General features: G+C 38.8%; 1 long non-coding RNA gene across 3 annotated transcripts in view; it reads left to right on the plus strand.

The window, feature by feature from the left end:
* Positions 1–15,293, plus strand: part of LOC142031116 (uncharacterized) — a 33,072-nt gene that overhangs the window by 2,425 nt on the left and 15,354 nt on the right. For all 3 annotated transcript variants that reach the window (XR_012650413.1, XR_012650415.1, XR_012650416.1), the window contains exons 3-4: positions 1,547–1,700; positions 3,043–3,243. This is a non-coding gene — a long non-coding RNA (uncharacterized LOC142031116). The remainder of the gene's footprint in view (positions 1–1,546; positions 1,701–3,042; positions 3,244–15,293) is intronic.

The following is a 15,293-nucleotide window of genomic DNA, read 5'->3' on the forward strand; positions in this document are numbered from 1 at the left end:
ATTATACTTATTGGTACTAGAATCAGAGGCAGAAAGAAATGTATTAATGGAAGAATTCTATCCTCAATTGTACAATTGCTGTAAAGAAAAAGGTTGTAACTCCAGCTGATGGACCAGAGGTGGGGGCTTCCAGGTAGTGTCAGAAGTGATCACCACAATGTTTTACTACATCTGGAGATTTTGAAGAAGTGTCAAGAGATGACACATCAAACATTTGCTGTAAGATTTTCAGGATCTGTTTATTTGATTTTGGAATTCAATTGAATTTATATTTTTTGAGTACAGTAAATGTATTACTGGTTTTATTATATAAAGAAAGGGCATATTGTAAACCTCGAATGCAAAAGAATAAGGGATAGTGAAACAGATTCTTGACTGATACACACTATAAGAAACCTGTTAGGTTGGCTTTTGTGCTGTATGTAAATCAGGGTTGTACTTGTCTCCTTTGTGTATGTATTCCCTTTTTCATTGCTTTCTGGGTTTTGTGTTTTTTGTTTTTTTGTTTTTTTTGTTTTTTTTTTGTTGGGCGGAAGCCTGATGATCCTGTCATCCCAGCAATATTATGAGAGAAAAACTTAGAATTGATTAAAGATATAATTGGAAGAATGAAACTTAACATTTTCTGCTTTTGCATTATTTCAGTTATGTGTTGCATCTCATGGGGAATCAAAAGAGAGAGTTCTGACTGAAAAGGCAGTGCAGACATGATAATCAGGCAGGTGTTACTCAACACTTTTGGGGAACTGGCAAATCATCAAAAGAAAATATAGCTGGAATTCACTCTAACAGAGAATCAGACTCAAACATTTCAGATGAGCAGGATCTGTTTAATGTGTCATCTTCATTCCTCAAGCATAAACCTGCCATTGAATGTGACAAAGAACTGCAGCTTCTTAACCAGTGGTACAGACAGGATGAAAATTGTTTCAAGCATTTACAAACCTCAGCCTACTAGGTTAGTGCTGAGTTCCTTCTGTTCAGAAGTTGTTTGGTAAAGGAATAAACATGGTTTTCCTTCCAATCCATTAAGGAGATGAATTTATTCTTCATTAGTCTGAAAGTGGTCTACTTCTTTAATCACTGGAAGTTTTATTGCTGAGCACTTGCACAAAAGAAATACTAAGTCTGAAGAGTTTCCTTCAACATTATATCCCGCAGATTAATAGTATCTTTATTTAAATGAGCAGCAGTGTTTTTTCTCATTATAGTATGAAGTGCAGCATTAGAATGTATCATTTGAAAGAAAATTTCCCCCAAATCTTTATTAATGATGCTGATAACACTGTCATCAAATAGGCATGTGAGATTTTATCCCCATCTTAGAGATGGTGTAACTGAGGCCCAGCTGAGATATATATTTATTAAAACAGAGGTATTAAGACTTAAACCTGTATCTGCCCATCTGCCAAACTGTGCAGCAATTTGGTAAGCTAGAGCTGCACTTACCTGAAGTAATGGTGTTCTTTAATCATGTTTTATGATTAGAGCAGCTTCTTAATTTTCTGGTATGTTCTCACAGCTTGTCTTTTCCTCATCTTCATAGCACATTTTACAGGGATATTTTCAGCAGTGATCTGCACACAGGCAGCAAGCTAAAAGCAAATGGCTGAGGTCTTTCCAGAAAGTACACAGGATATATCAAGAATATGCTCCACTTACTCTCAGGGAGGAAGCATCTGCTGAGCTACTTGAGACAGGTGAGACTAGAAACCCAAAATGAAGAGAAGGGCACTCAGCTGGAATGATCAGCAATACATTACTTCCTAAAAGAAGGAGAAAGTTTAGTTTCAGTAATAAAATAAGTTAAAGGAGTTAGAGACATCACTGGTTTTGGCACTCCTCAGAATCTTGTGGTAGGACAAGCAATACTTAAGTGAGTGTTACTGCTGTAATAAATATGTAAAATAGACAGAACTTCAGACATTACTCTCAATAACCCTAAATGCCTTTTTCTGTTCAATGTACTGTTTAGTCCACTTAAACATATGTAACTCCTTCTACAATCTGCAGGCAACTCTTTAGGGTCTACTAGAGGAGCAAAGAGCCTGGAGTTTGGCCAAACAAAATAAAACACATGCTGTGAAATTCTGTTTAACTGCAGAGAATAAATTTACTACTGCAAAATAACCTTAATAATGCAATAATAATTTAACAGCAAACCCATGCATTTAATGAGGTTTTTTACAAATAGATCTTTTCTGGTTATCATATGAAGAACAAAGGAAAATCAAATGTTTTCTCTGAGGTTCAGAGGGGTTGTGCATCAGAGCTAAGAAAGTAATTTAGTACTTCTTTCTGCCACCCTTTCACAGTGTGGTGCTCATAGTGCTCAGATGAGCAGTTAAATTATTTAGAGATTATAAAGCTATTAGCCTTCAATTCAGTAAAGAAAGTTGCTCCTTCTGGGATATGTTTGGGGTTATTTATGTATTTGAAGACTACCCTGTTGGTTACTGGTTAGTATGAGTTACATCAATTTAGTTCTTAATCAGTCCTTGTGGTAATTTCCCTGTTAATCAAAGTGGTTTGTTGATGTCCTTGGCCTGCCCTCCATTTTGTTGATACCTTTCCCTAGTGTTTTCTAAGTAAACACAGGCTCTTATGCCAGAGCCACACTTGGTCACAGATTATTAATGCCCTGTTCCATAAAAAGAAAAAAATCTTCGAGTTTAGCACCTAGAATGACACAGGTCTTTTCTCGTATCCATAATCATGTTGTGATGTGGACATTTCCACACTCTTTCAATTCCTCTCTCTCACAGCATTATTGTCTTGTAACTTTTCTCCATCACTTAACGTGTTTTTCATTATGTTACCCAGACCAGTTAACTAAATTCCAATCAATAATTTGTTTTATCAGAGTTTGTTAGATGTTTTCAAGGTTTATAGAAGGGTCTGTGTTGCTGCAAGCATACCAAGGTCTTTATTGCCATCCTCGTGTATGCTATGCTCTCTTCCAGCATAATCTTTTCTTAAATCATTTTGATGGTAACTTTTAAAAAATGGAGTTAAGAGTTAGAACATTTTTTCTCTCTCAAGTCTTGCAGCAAGAGGTTGATCAAGGATTCAAGATTCGGGGCTCTCCAGATCACTGTTACTGCTTCAAGAGGAAAACCTATGACTTGGAATACAACCTGTCAAGCAAGCAGGCTCCAAAATATTTTGACATCCACCTTGTGAAAACAGAGGTTAATGAAGTATGAAGCACATCAGAACGTCACAGAAAGTATCCATGCACAGGTATGCCTACCATCACTTTCCTTTATTCACCTCTGTCCCAGATGCTGGGGATTTCTTTTCATCATGTTCTAGAGCTTTAAACAGGGAAAAATTGCACATCACAATATTTTTTGTCTTGTCTTGAGTGTAACTCTGTATTTATAAAGGTGCATCTTAAACCTGCAGTAATTTTATACTCCCAAGTCAGGTGCCTTCACTCTTTCTTTAAATAACTTCTCTAAGTTCCCTTCCTTCAGCTTGGTTTTCCCACTTGGGTGTTTATTCTGATGTTCTTTATCTCTCTCACTTAATCGGCTGCAATCTTCTAAGACTTCCAGAAGACCAGTCTTCAGTTTGCTTTGCCTGTCACCTCAATTCTCAGTATTCAGGAAAAGCTATACAGTGGAGAGTCCATGTCACTTTAAATCCTTAGAGAGGCATGCTGAGTTAGAGTGATGTAGAAGGCTGACATGTCATTCTTAATTCACCCTAGATACCCAATTTCATCAGCAATCCTATCAGAAATGGTGGGATTGGCATGGAATTAAGGCAATGTGAATCTAGAATCAAAATCTTATCAGCAGTTGTTAATTTATGCTTAATTAAAATCTGTATCTGCTCATTTATTGCTCTCAATTCTTTGAGTTAGTTAACAAACTTGACTGTGTCTTGCAAATCTGAGGAAGCCAAGGAAAGTATTAGGTATGGGCTAGAATACTCTTTTTCACTTAACTGTAAACTGAGATCTAAGTGGACTCATTCAGCACTGGGGGTTTGTGGGTGTTTTTTCTATTGTATGAACTCACAGACAGAACGCTGTATTTAATCTGTTGAGAAAAGGTGTAACACAAGATATGATATGTCTGTTTTTGGCTTCACTTTATCTTAATTCTTCCCTTCAATCCTCATCTTAGATCACCCTTCTTGTCTGTGGATATATGCTCTGGGCTTTACAAGTTTGTAAAACAAAAAGTCCATTATTGAGCCCAAACCTGCTCTGTGTTTTGTTCCTATCCAGCCCCCTTTATTTCCTCTTTTGCATCTCAATGAAATGGGTTTTGCCATTGCTTGTCTTATCTTTCAACATACTCAAAGCATGCATGAAGGGATATTATTTTCTTTTCTTGTTGCAAACCTAAAATTGTCAGGTAGAAATAGTAATGTACAAGCTATCATCTAGGGTTGTTAGAAATTAATTTAGTGTGACTTGTGCAGAAAGATGTATTTATCAGTGTACTGAATATAACGCAGACATTACTTCATTGTGTCAAGAATTATCACTGGTTGCCTTCCAGTATGTTTTGATTCAACTAGTTCCCATGCTTGAGAGGCTTCTTCTCTCTATTTAGCTTCATCACACCAATATATATAAGAGAAATGTAAGCTAGGGCAAAGATGGAATTGGACCCATGAACAGCAGATCCCATTCCTTCTACCCTGAAAGCCTACGCAGTGACTTGCAAAAAATTGTCATTGCCCAATTCCACCAGTCAGCTCTTGACAAGGACCTTATCTGAGGGAAAGCAACAAAGATCAGAAGATGTAGGAGCTGCAGACAAGAGCCTGTTTTAAGTACTCTGAAAAGTTACTTGTATTTAAGTGAGTCTGAAAACAGTCTTGAGACTAACAAAAACATGGGCAATTTACCTGGTATGAACTGAGATGTTTCTAGTCAGCTGGCAGACAGCACACTGCTTACCATGTGAGGAAAGTGTTTACAACACATTTTCATTTTATTAATAGAAGAACTGAAGAATAATTAGAAAATCAGCTTGGTAGATTTGGGGAAAATTAAATGCTTAAACTAAATTTTGCCTTTCCTATTAATTTTCATATTCCTTTGTCTCCATGTGACACTTAATTTGAATATATAAGATTTATTTTTTGTTTGCAACTATACAAATCTATTGGGTTCTACACTAAATGTCATATTAGAGACTTTGACCTCTATCTTTGAATGTGCTTAGAGTTAACTAGGGCAGTTAAAGATAATGGCACATTTTGTGTGTAATTACAAAGGACCTGTCTCTGCAATTTTATGAATAATTTGTAGATAGGGCAACTGGTTTAAGAGCATAATTTGCATATTAGGTAATTTTCATGTGTACTTCCAATGTCATTATGAAATAATGGTGTTTGGGTTTGCTGTTTATGGGTCAGGAAGAGTTATTTATTTACTTGTAAGACTGCTGGTAGTTTTGTAAATAAAGGAAAATGAAAATGTGTTTAGCAAAGTCTTTCTCTTTTTCTGTTTACCTAGCATGATCAATTCCAAGTTTTTCCCCCAAAATGCTAAACATCAGGAGGAAAAGGAAAGTTTTTACAACGGGGATGAGGAAATTCTGGCGTATGTTCAGCAGGGTCAGGCTCTGCAAGTTCAGCAGCAAGCTGCCATTCATTTTGTTTGTCAGCACAAAGCTAAGTAGAACATGGTGTGGTGGAGAAAACTTGGAATATCTCACCTGTCTGTAAAAACTGATGAGGTTTTTCCTTTTGAGAGTAGCTGTTTGCCTTTTTTTTTTCCCCTTGCTTTCCAACCCCCCAAAATAAGTTCAAAAGTATATGTGTGATTCATCTTAATAATACCTCACCAGTTTATTAAGGGAGTCCTCCCTACAATCCTAAGAAGGGACACTGTTTTCAGTGCTGTAGGAGCAAAGAAAGATCCTCCAAACTTGTAGCCAGTCTGATGTAGGAGAATGATTTATTGACACAAAATCTGACCATACACATGGTCTAGAGCTTGGGATTTGAAAGCAAAGGATTTTCTCTGCTGCCTCAGGGTACTGCCACCATTCACCCTCTCTTACTCCAACTTGTCTCAGCATTTCAAGGAAAGACAAAACACCTTCCCTCTCATACATCTAATATATGCCTAGATACACAGATATCAGTACCTGAGAGGAGTCAGTTACGTACATGAGATGAGAAGCAGTCTCTCTCCTGAGCTCGGCAGATGAATGCCAGAAGCATGAGATTTGCTTATATGTATTATCTTAGCACAGAACTATGAGTGTTGTAAGCAGGTTGATACAAATCCGTTCTGTCCCCAGTCCATGATGCACAAGCAGGAAGATTCATAAATTTACAGATTAATTAGCCAGCAGAGACCACATGGAGGATCCAGTCCTGCATGTCTACAAACAAGTCAGTCTGTACTGTATATGACTTCTTAGTTAATGTAAGATGCAAACATATGAAGCAGCATAAGGGGAGAGGGAACTAATTAAAATAATTCTAGGAGAGGTTTCTAGGGTATTTCATCCATTGCTTAGAATTTTAAGTAAAACTACATATCTAGTGAAGAGCTTCTGATATAAGATTCTTATTTGTACCTGAAAGCTGGATGGTTTCCTTTTCAAAAGGAGGAAAATATTAATTAGAAAGAAATGTCTTTTATAAACTCTACAGTTTTCTTTCAGAATGAAAGTTGTGATGTAAAATACATGCCTGCAGCTTAGTGTCATGGTTTAACCCCAACCTGGTTATTTTTCCAACAAAACAACCGTAGGTACGTGTTTCAGATCAACAAGTAAGCTTCTGAAAAAAAATTATTTTAACACAGGGGTGCAAGAGTTATAATTTCATTTATTGGTGCCACTGGTGAGAGCAGAAAAGTATGATTAATTCTAAGCCCCTGCTATCAGATTGCTGATGTTTGCAAAATTTCAGTTGTTTCAGCTGGTAAATGTGTGGACTTACATGGTTTGTAGGTAAGATATCACAGATTTAAAAGCATATTTTTCTTTTCCACTGGAACTAAACTCCTTGTAACAAAGGGTCTCCAGGGTTTGAGATTTGTGAAATAATGAATATTTTCTGAATTGTGCAAACAAAATGTTTTTGAGAAAGGACATCAAACTTTAGGCCTCAAAGTATCATTCAAGAACAGAAATCCAAGCGAATATTCTCATCAAAAAGAATAGTGTTCAACTAGTTCCTTATTTTATTTTAATCAACATTAGGTGCTGAAAACAGATTTCTGCCTGGACCAAACCACCCATCTCTATTCTCTGAATTTGAAGGGAGTTCAGTTCTGGCAGGAACCTTGGATCTTCCTCGTTTCAGGATGAATGTGTCAAGTTGCAGCTTAAAGCTCTGTTCTCAGTTATAATCATTACTCAGCTGGTGTATTTCTGTATGTTTTAAGAAAAACATAGCAACCTGCATGTTGTTTTGTTTCATGGTGGTTACCTTTGCCAGTAGTTGCTGTCCTCTGGAGTGTGCATTACCCACCAGAGGGAGCCGAAGCCAAGAACTGTCAGATTTTCATAGAATCATGGAATCGTTTAGGTTGGAAAAGACCAGTAAGATCATGGAGTCCAACCGTAAACCTAACACTGCCAAGTCCACCACTAAACCATGTCTCTAAGCACGTCTACACATCTTTTAAATACCTCCAGGAATGGTGACTCAACCACTTTCCTGGGGAGCCTGTTCCAATGCTTGATAACCCTTAATATAATAACCCTCGGTAATCTAAACCTTCCTTGGTGCAACTTGAGTTGGCTTTTGAATTCCCAGGGGGTTCCCTGGTGAAAGTCTGCTCTTACACTTCACAGGGCTTTGGATTTGGGCATCTGTCCTCAAGTTAGCTTGGGAGCAGATGGGGACTGGGTAGGAAATTGGTGCACCTCCCTATGCTAAGTTATGACCTCTTTTGGGAACTGTCACTTCAGCATCAAAGCAAGCAAACCAAAACCTTGTGATGTACATGTCATTGTTCTTTGGATTTTATGTATGCCGTTCTTTGTAACTTGAATAAGGACACCAAAATTGTATAAAAGAAATAACTTTGAGAGTAAACTAATTATCCATGAGAAAATTAGGCCAGGTAGAAGCAAAGGTGAATAGGTTATCTGTGTCTCTAAAAGGAAATCTCTCAAAATTCCTCACTACAAACAGGCTGGAGGTTATGTCAGTTTAATATATAGCAGACATTTTGTTTATCAAGAAATAAATTGGCTGAAAAAGGATAGAAGGTGTAGTTCAAGCATCTTATGTGTTGTGATTTTGTTCAGCACAGAAATATGTGTCAAGTGGCTAAAGTGTTTATTTTGACTGAGAATTTTGGAACTAAACGTTTGTTTCCAAACTCACCTATCTTCATTTTTCCTTAAAAATCACAGTATTTTGACATATTCCAATTTATCCGAATTCATGGTGATATACTGAAGAATGTTCTGATTTTTTTACTCAGCCAATTTTTTATCCAGTTCAACTGCAGTGGTTTCTTAAACATATATTGATAGAAGCTTGTTAAAATTCAATCCATTTTTTAATTATATCAAGCTATGTTTTCATTATTACATGTAAAAACCCCAGGCCTGTAAAATGATTTAAAATTAAGTCTTAGTGCTGTGGTGAACAGGCTAAGAGCCTGACAAGTCCCATAAAAAGCAATCAATTAAAAAAAATATTATTGAGAATGTTGATATAACTGATTTATTTATCAATAACCATGAGGAATTAACACATACATCTCTTGGTCTTGGGTGTGCCAGTACTGACACAGGCAATGATCAGGGAACTCCTTGGGTTTGTTTTTTTTTTTTATGGTAACCAACTGGTCAAGGTGAGAGGGGTTTTACTGTTCTTGGTTTTGACTTTCTTTCTGTTCATTAAATCATAAGATCAATTTATATTTCATCAACTTTTAATAAAAATCTTCCTTTGACTTAAAGGACAGAAGGAGTGCTGGTCTTTCTGGACAAATGAGCTTCTTCTCATGTTTCCTTCTGCACTTGGAATAAGTCATCCACAGAGAAATAAGTAGGTGTTGAGACATGGAGATTAATAGCTGAAAGGTGGTAAGGAACAGCTTCTTATACCATTTCTGAGTTGTAGCTGGCCATAAGAACATAAACAGTCTTTAGGAATAGGTGGAGTTGACTTCTTTGTACTAGAAAAGGCAGGAAAGCTCACACAGTTAATTATAGCTGAGCAATCATATACAAAGCTGATCTTTATTGCCTCTAAGCTGCTTGCTACTTGCGCAAGTCATTTGTAATTTTCAGTGCTGTGGCATCCTTTGACTTCTGCAAAACCATTAGTCTATTGGTAATAAGAATTATGACCAATGGGAGACATTGAAACTTCCCTAGTTAATAGTCAAATTTGCTTTCTACACCTCCAGTGGTGGGTAAACAGCCTATTAGACCTCCTATGGGATTTTTTTCCAAATTAAAAATCTCATCATACAAAACCGGTAACAGTCACATCAAATAACCTCAATTTCAGCTCAGGTTTCTGTTCATTGACAGTATTTTGTCATGTCCTTCAAAGGAATGTACAAGACAGTTTATATCAAATTATTGTCTAATGGATTTTGCTTTATGGCTTCCTTAGAAGCTGTCTTATGTATTGGAGCATGAGGTTTTAATAGATTTTTTTTTTTTCTTCTTCTTTTTTAATGTCTGGATCCTATCTAACTTACGAAGGGCTCATTATCCATATTTCAGCATTTCAGAGAGGAGGACTTACTTCTGTATTTATTTTGCTGTCAATTTAGTTAAATAATGGCATAACTTGTCTGGATTTTTAATAGGCATTTTCCAACATATCAATGGGAATTAATCTGTCAAATACAGTAAATAAAAAGAGAAATGTAAAAATTTCAAAAAGGTTAGCAAGAGACTCATAAATTCGAAAACCAAAACAAACCTTAAATTATGCAGTTTACAATTATACCTCCTCAGCAGTGGCTGTTGGATAAATTACAGCGCTGTATGACACTTTGGATGTGCACTTCAGGATTTTCTTAATTAAAGAAAATAGAAGGGGAGAAAATCTTACAACTTTTTTGGAAGAGGAGATATGTTATATTATAATTTCTTTCAGATGCAGTTAACTAGCTATAAAATGACCCTTCACTTCTCTTTTTTATTTTTCTTGGATTACTTTTTACAGTCCTCCTAATTATTTCTGACAGCTTTTTTTCTTCTGTCTCTGCACTTCATTCCCGCTGTTATTTCAATCTTTGTTTCAGTTCTCTCTCTTGTTTGGGTTTATTTTTCTCTCTTGCTTTGTGTGTGGGTGATACTTTCATATTCTCCATTTTCACATTTGACTTCCCTTCCCCTCAGAATTTTATTGCCTCATACTTTATTCTGAGGTCAGGGAAGGGAAAGGAATATATGCCAGCTGCAGACTCAGGAAATATACTCAGCTCTGTGTTTGAACCTATACTTTTTTTTTTATTATTATTTCAGGGTTTTGATCTGATGGACTCATGCCAGTTGCTGCATGAAAGACACATTTCTTCGGCAGATACTCCTATACACGGGGTTTGCTCCATACTTATATCAAGAAATTTGGTGAAAGATTATATTCTATATGCTTATAGAGTAGTAGGAAGTATTTGTCACCAATGAGAATTTAGGATTAAAAAATTCCTCTTCATAACTCAACTGAATATCAGCCTTCCATCATTATATTTTTGTGAAAGTCAGGTCTGTTGACAATTTCTTTATATTTACTCCATTGCTCTATAATTGATGTATTGTCATTATATAATCCAAATGTTATAAGGGATTAATCCTAAGGATACATTTTGTAGGTATGAATTCCCTCGTCCCTTCAACAACCTACTATATCTTCCACTGACAAACTGCTACTCAACTACTTCTTCCAAACATAAGTTGAAGGGCATTCTTTCCTGATTTGATATGCCAATCCAGCATGCAGCTTTACACAATGTTTGTTGAGATTGTCAAACTGAAATTTCTGAGAACAAGATTTGTGCTAGTGCAGTGCAGGAGTGTTCTCTCAGTTGGTGTCCTACTCCCAATATCAGCTGGGAGTTTGTTATTCATCTTTGCTCTGTGTAAATATTGTTGTCAGGTAAAAAAAGATGGGTTTTCTAAGGGTGACTAGTCCCTTTCTGTAGCATATAATGGTAGAAAAGGATAGTCATAATTGCTTATGCAGTATGTTTGACAGAATTTGAATGTTGAGGTTTAGAAGTCCAGTGTCTGCCATTCGCATTAATTTGATTTTCAAATCGCACTGGCAATATTCTATACCAAAGACAGAAATAGTTTCCAAAGGCAAATCCAGCTGCAAGGAGTTAAGACAAAACGTTAGAAAGAAAGTTGATGAGCGAGGAAGGAAGCAATAGGCCATACATAAAGGAGATTATAAAGAGAATCATCCAAAGTGTATGTTGATGTACTTATTTGGTCCTGTATTTTATCACTGGTATGTCTGAAGGGTTTAAAAGCTAGACTTGCAGATGGTAATGACATTGGGAGCACAGCAAATCATAATGCATGCTGCATCTAGATTCAGTGCAGGCAGAGACAGAGGCAAAATATTTAAAAACAAGCAAAATTAAACCACATTAAAAATCCCAACTAGTGTACATGACAATCTCTTATAGCATTAAATTTTGCAGTTAACTAGCATATTTAGCAATCTGATAGTTTTTTATTCCTGAACTGTCACTACCAGAGCAGCAAGATTGCCCTCCCAGTCATGTCATAGTTGTTATAAAAAGTCCAAATCAGGCTGCATCAGAGCGTCTGGGGTTTATTCTGTACCTTGCTCATCTAGTTGATTCTGACAGTATAGACCTGATGTTGTCATATACCTCTTGCACTGGGTTGTGCATACACCAGCTTTAACCAGTTTTCATAGAACAGTTTGGGTTGGAAGGGACCTTAAAGATCATCTAGTTCCAACTGCCCTGCCATGGGCAGGGACACCTTCCACTAGACCAGGTTACTCAAAGCCCCATCCAACCTGGCCTTGAACATTTCCAGGGATGGGGCATCCACAACTTCTCTGGGCAACCTGTTCCAGTGCCTCACCACCCTCACAGTAAAGAACTTCTTCCTCACATCTAACCTAAATCTACCCTCTTTCAGTTTAAAGCCATTACCACTTGTCCTATCACTACGTGCCCTTGTAAAAAGTCCCTCTCCGGCTTTCTTGTAGGCCCCCTTTATGCATTGGAAGACCACCATAAGGTCTCCCTGGAGCCTTCTCTTCTCCAGGTTGAACAACCCCAACTCTCTCAGCCTGTCCTTGTAGGAGAGGTTCTCCAGCCCTCTGATCATCTTCATGGCCCTCCTCTGGACTTGGTCCAACATGTCCATGTCCTTCTTATGTTGGGGACACTAGAGCTGATCACAGTACTCCAGGTGGGGTCTACTTGACAGCAGAGTAGAGGGGCACAATCACCTCCCTCAACCTGCTGGTTATGCTTCTTTTGATGTAGCCCAGGATATGGTTGGCTTTCTGGGGTGCAAGCGCACGTTGCTGGGTCATGTTGAGCTTCTCATCAACCAACACACCCAAGTCCTTCTCCTTGGGGCTGCTCTCAATACATTCGTTGCCCAGCCTGTATTTGTGCTTGGGATTGCCCCAACCCATGTGCAGGGCCTTGTTGAACTTCATGAGGTTCGCACGGGCCTATCTGTCAAGCTTGTCGAGGTCCGTCTGGATGGCATCCCTTCCCTCCAACATGTCGACCACACCACACAGCTTGGTGTTGTCAGCAAACTTGAAGACGGAGCGCTCAATCCCACTGTCCGTGTTCCCAACAAAGAAGTTAAACAGTGCCGGTCCCAATACTGACCCCTGAGGAACACCACTTGTCACTGCTCTCCACTTGGACATTGAGCCATTGACTGCAACTCTTTGAGTGCGACCATCCAGTCAATTCCTTATCCACTGAGTGGTCCACCCATCAAATCTATGTCTCTCCAACTTAGAGACAAGGATGTCTTGCAGGACAGTGTCAAATGCTTTGCACAATTCCAGGTAGATGACATCAGTTGCTCTTCCCTTATCCACCAGTGCTGTAACCCCATTGTAAAAGGCCATTGGATTTGTCAGGCATGATTTGCCCTTAGTAAAGCCTTGTTGTCTGTCACCAGTGACTTCCTTATTTTCCATGTGCCCTAGCATAGATTCCAGGAGGATCTGTTCCATGATCTTGCCAGGCGCAGAGGTGAGACTGACTGGCCTGTAGTTCCCTGAGTCTTCCTTTTTTCCCTTTTTAAAATTGGAGATTATGTTTCCCTTTTTCCAGTTAGTGGGAACTTCCCTGGACTGCCACAACTTCTCAAATATGATGGATAGTGGCTTAGCCACTTCATTCGCCAGTTCCCTCAGGACCCACCGATGCATCTCATCAGGTCCCTTGGACGTGTGCACCTTCACGTTCCTTAGATGGTTTTGAACCTGATCTTCTATGGTGGGCAGTTCTTCGTTCTCCCAGTCCCTGCCTTTGCCTTCTGTGTCTTGGGCAGTGTGGCTGGGGCACTGATCAGTGAAGACTGAGGCAAAAAAGTCATTGAGTACCTCAGCCTTCTCCATGTCCCAGGTAACCAGGTCTCCCATTTCCATCCGGAAAGGGCCCACATTTTCCCTAGTCTTCCTCTTATCACCAATGTACCTATAGAAGCTTTTCTTGCTGCCCTTGATGTCCCTGGCGAGATTTAATTCTATCAGGGCATTAGCTTTCCTACCCTGATCCCTGGCTGCTCGGACAATTTCTCTGCATTCCTCCCAGGCTACCTGTCCTTGCTCCCACCTTCTGTAGGCTTCCTTTTTGTGTTTGAGTTTGTCCAGGAGCTCCTTGTTCATCCACACAGGCCTCCTGGCGTTTTTGCCTGACTTTCTCTTTGTTGGGATGCATCGCTCCTGAGCTTGGAGGAGGTGAGTCTTGAATATTAACCAGCTTTCCTGGGCCCCTCTTCCCTCCAGGCCTTTATCCCACGGTACTCTACCAAGCATATCCCCAAAGAGGCCAAAGTCTGCTCTCCTGAAGTCCAGGGTAGCAAGCTTGCCATGCGCCCTCCTCGCTGCCCTAAGGATCTTGAACTCCACCATTTCATGGTCACTGCAGCTGCCCTTGAGCTTCACATTCCCCACCAGTCCCTCCTTGTTGGTGAGAACAAGGTCTGGAACGCATCTGGAAACAATTCAGTTTTCCTTGTACATGCACTTAGCCTTCAGGTTTTATTTAGTAGTGTGACAGAATAAGGCTACAGGTATGATTCCTCTGTTTTAATTGACTCTTCTTTTGTACAGGAATAGAAAATAAGCCATGGTGTTCAGTGCTAGCAAAGGAGATGTGGATGTTAATCTGATATTCCAAGACACTGTGGCCACTGTTCAGGGAAAAGCTGTGACTAATGACTACTTCCTTGTGATCTTTAGGTAATGAATGTTTAGAAACCATATTCTTGCTTCTCCAGAAAAGGAAGTTGTGCCCAATTTTTTTAAATATTTGGGTGGCCCATGAGATCTTCAAGAGCATCTTTTCTAAATTCTTCTGGAGTTTTTGAAAATCAGACTGGCAGCCTTCCAGCAACTTTAGGTGCTTAATTTGTCCTAAAAATTTGGGCTTTCACCCCTAACTTTTTCACCCAGCTGTGTTCCGTCTGAAGGCAGGAGTTTTCAGCACTCTCACACCTCCATTAAACCTTCCAGATTCTGGTACCTGTATCGTATCATGCCTGGCAGCTGCTCCAAGAGCAAATTCTGTATTATTCCATTACTTTCAGAAGGGTCAGCAGGGCTGCCCTTGCTTTACACTGAGGTGAGTTTAACCCTAAAATATTCTTGAGAGAGAGCACATTTTCTTTTCAGATAGTGTTACAGATTAAAACAGCAACTGTTTTTCAAAAGTGCCTGTAGTGGTGTACTAGGAACCTCCCCCTTGCTACAAACAGCTCTGCTGTTCCTTGCAGGGCAGCAGGCTATTACGCCTTTCAGGATTAGCACCTTTGCATACTCTCACACTCTTCAGGGTTGCTGCAATGACTTTATTTGCACCTGCTTCATTAATCATCTGGGCTATCATCTTGTGGCATTCAGCCGTATTTCAGACACTAATACTTCTGGAATCTGAAGACCACAGGCACGTGGCCAAGTTACCTTCAGTTCACCTTGGAGGTGAATGGTTTCATTTCTGTTGCTATTTGTTAAATAAAGTAGAGTTGTTTCTTTGGATTGATTCATTTCTGAAAGGATCATGCAATTGGAAATCTCAAACTATCAATATTGTCATTCCATATTCTGTTTCAATAATCTCCTCTACTTTACCATGGTCCATTATT

This window comes from Buteo buteo, chromosome 1 (genome assembly GCF_964188355.1).
Source record: "Buteo buteo chromosome 1, bButBut1.hap1.1, whole genome shotgun sequence".
Taxonomy (NCBI): domain Eukaryota; kingdom Metazoa; phylum Chordata; class Aves; order Accipitriformes; family Accipitridae; genus Buteo; species Buteo buteo.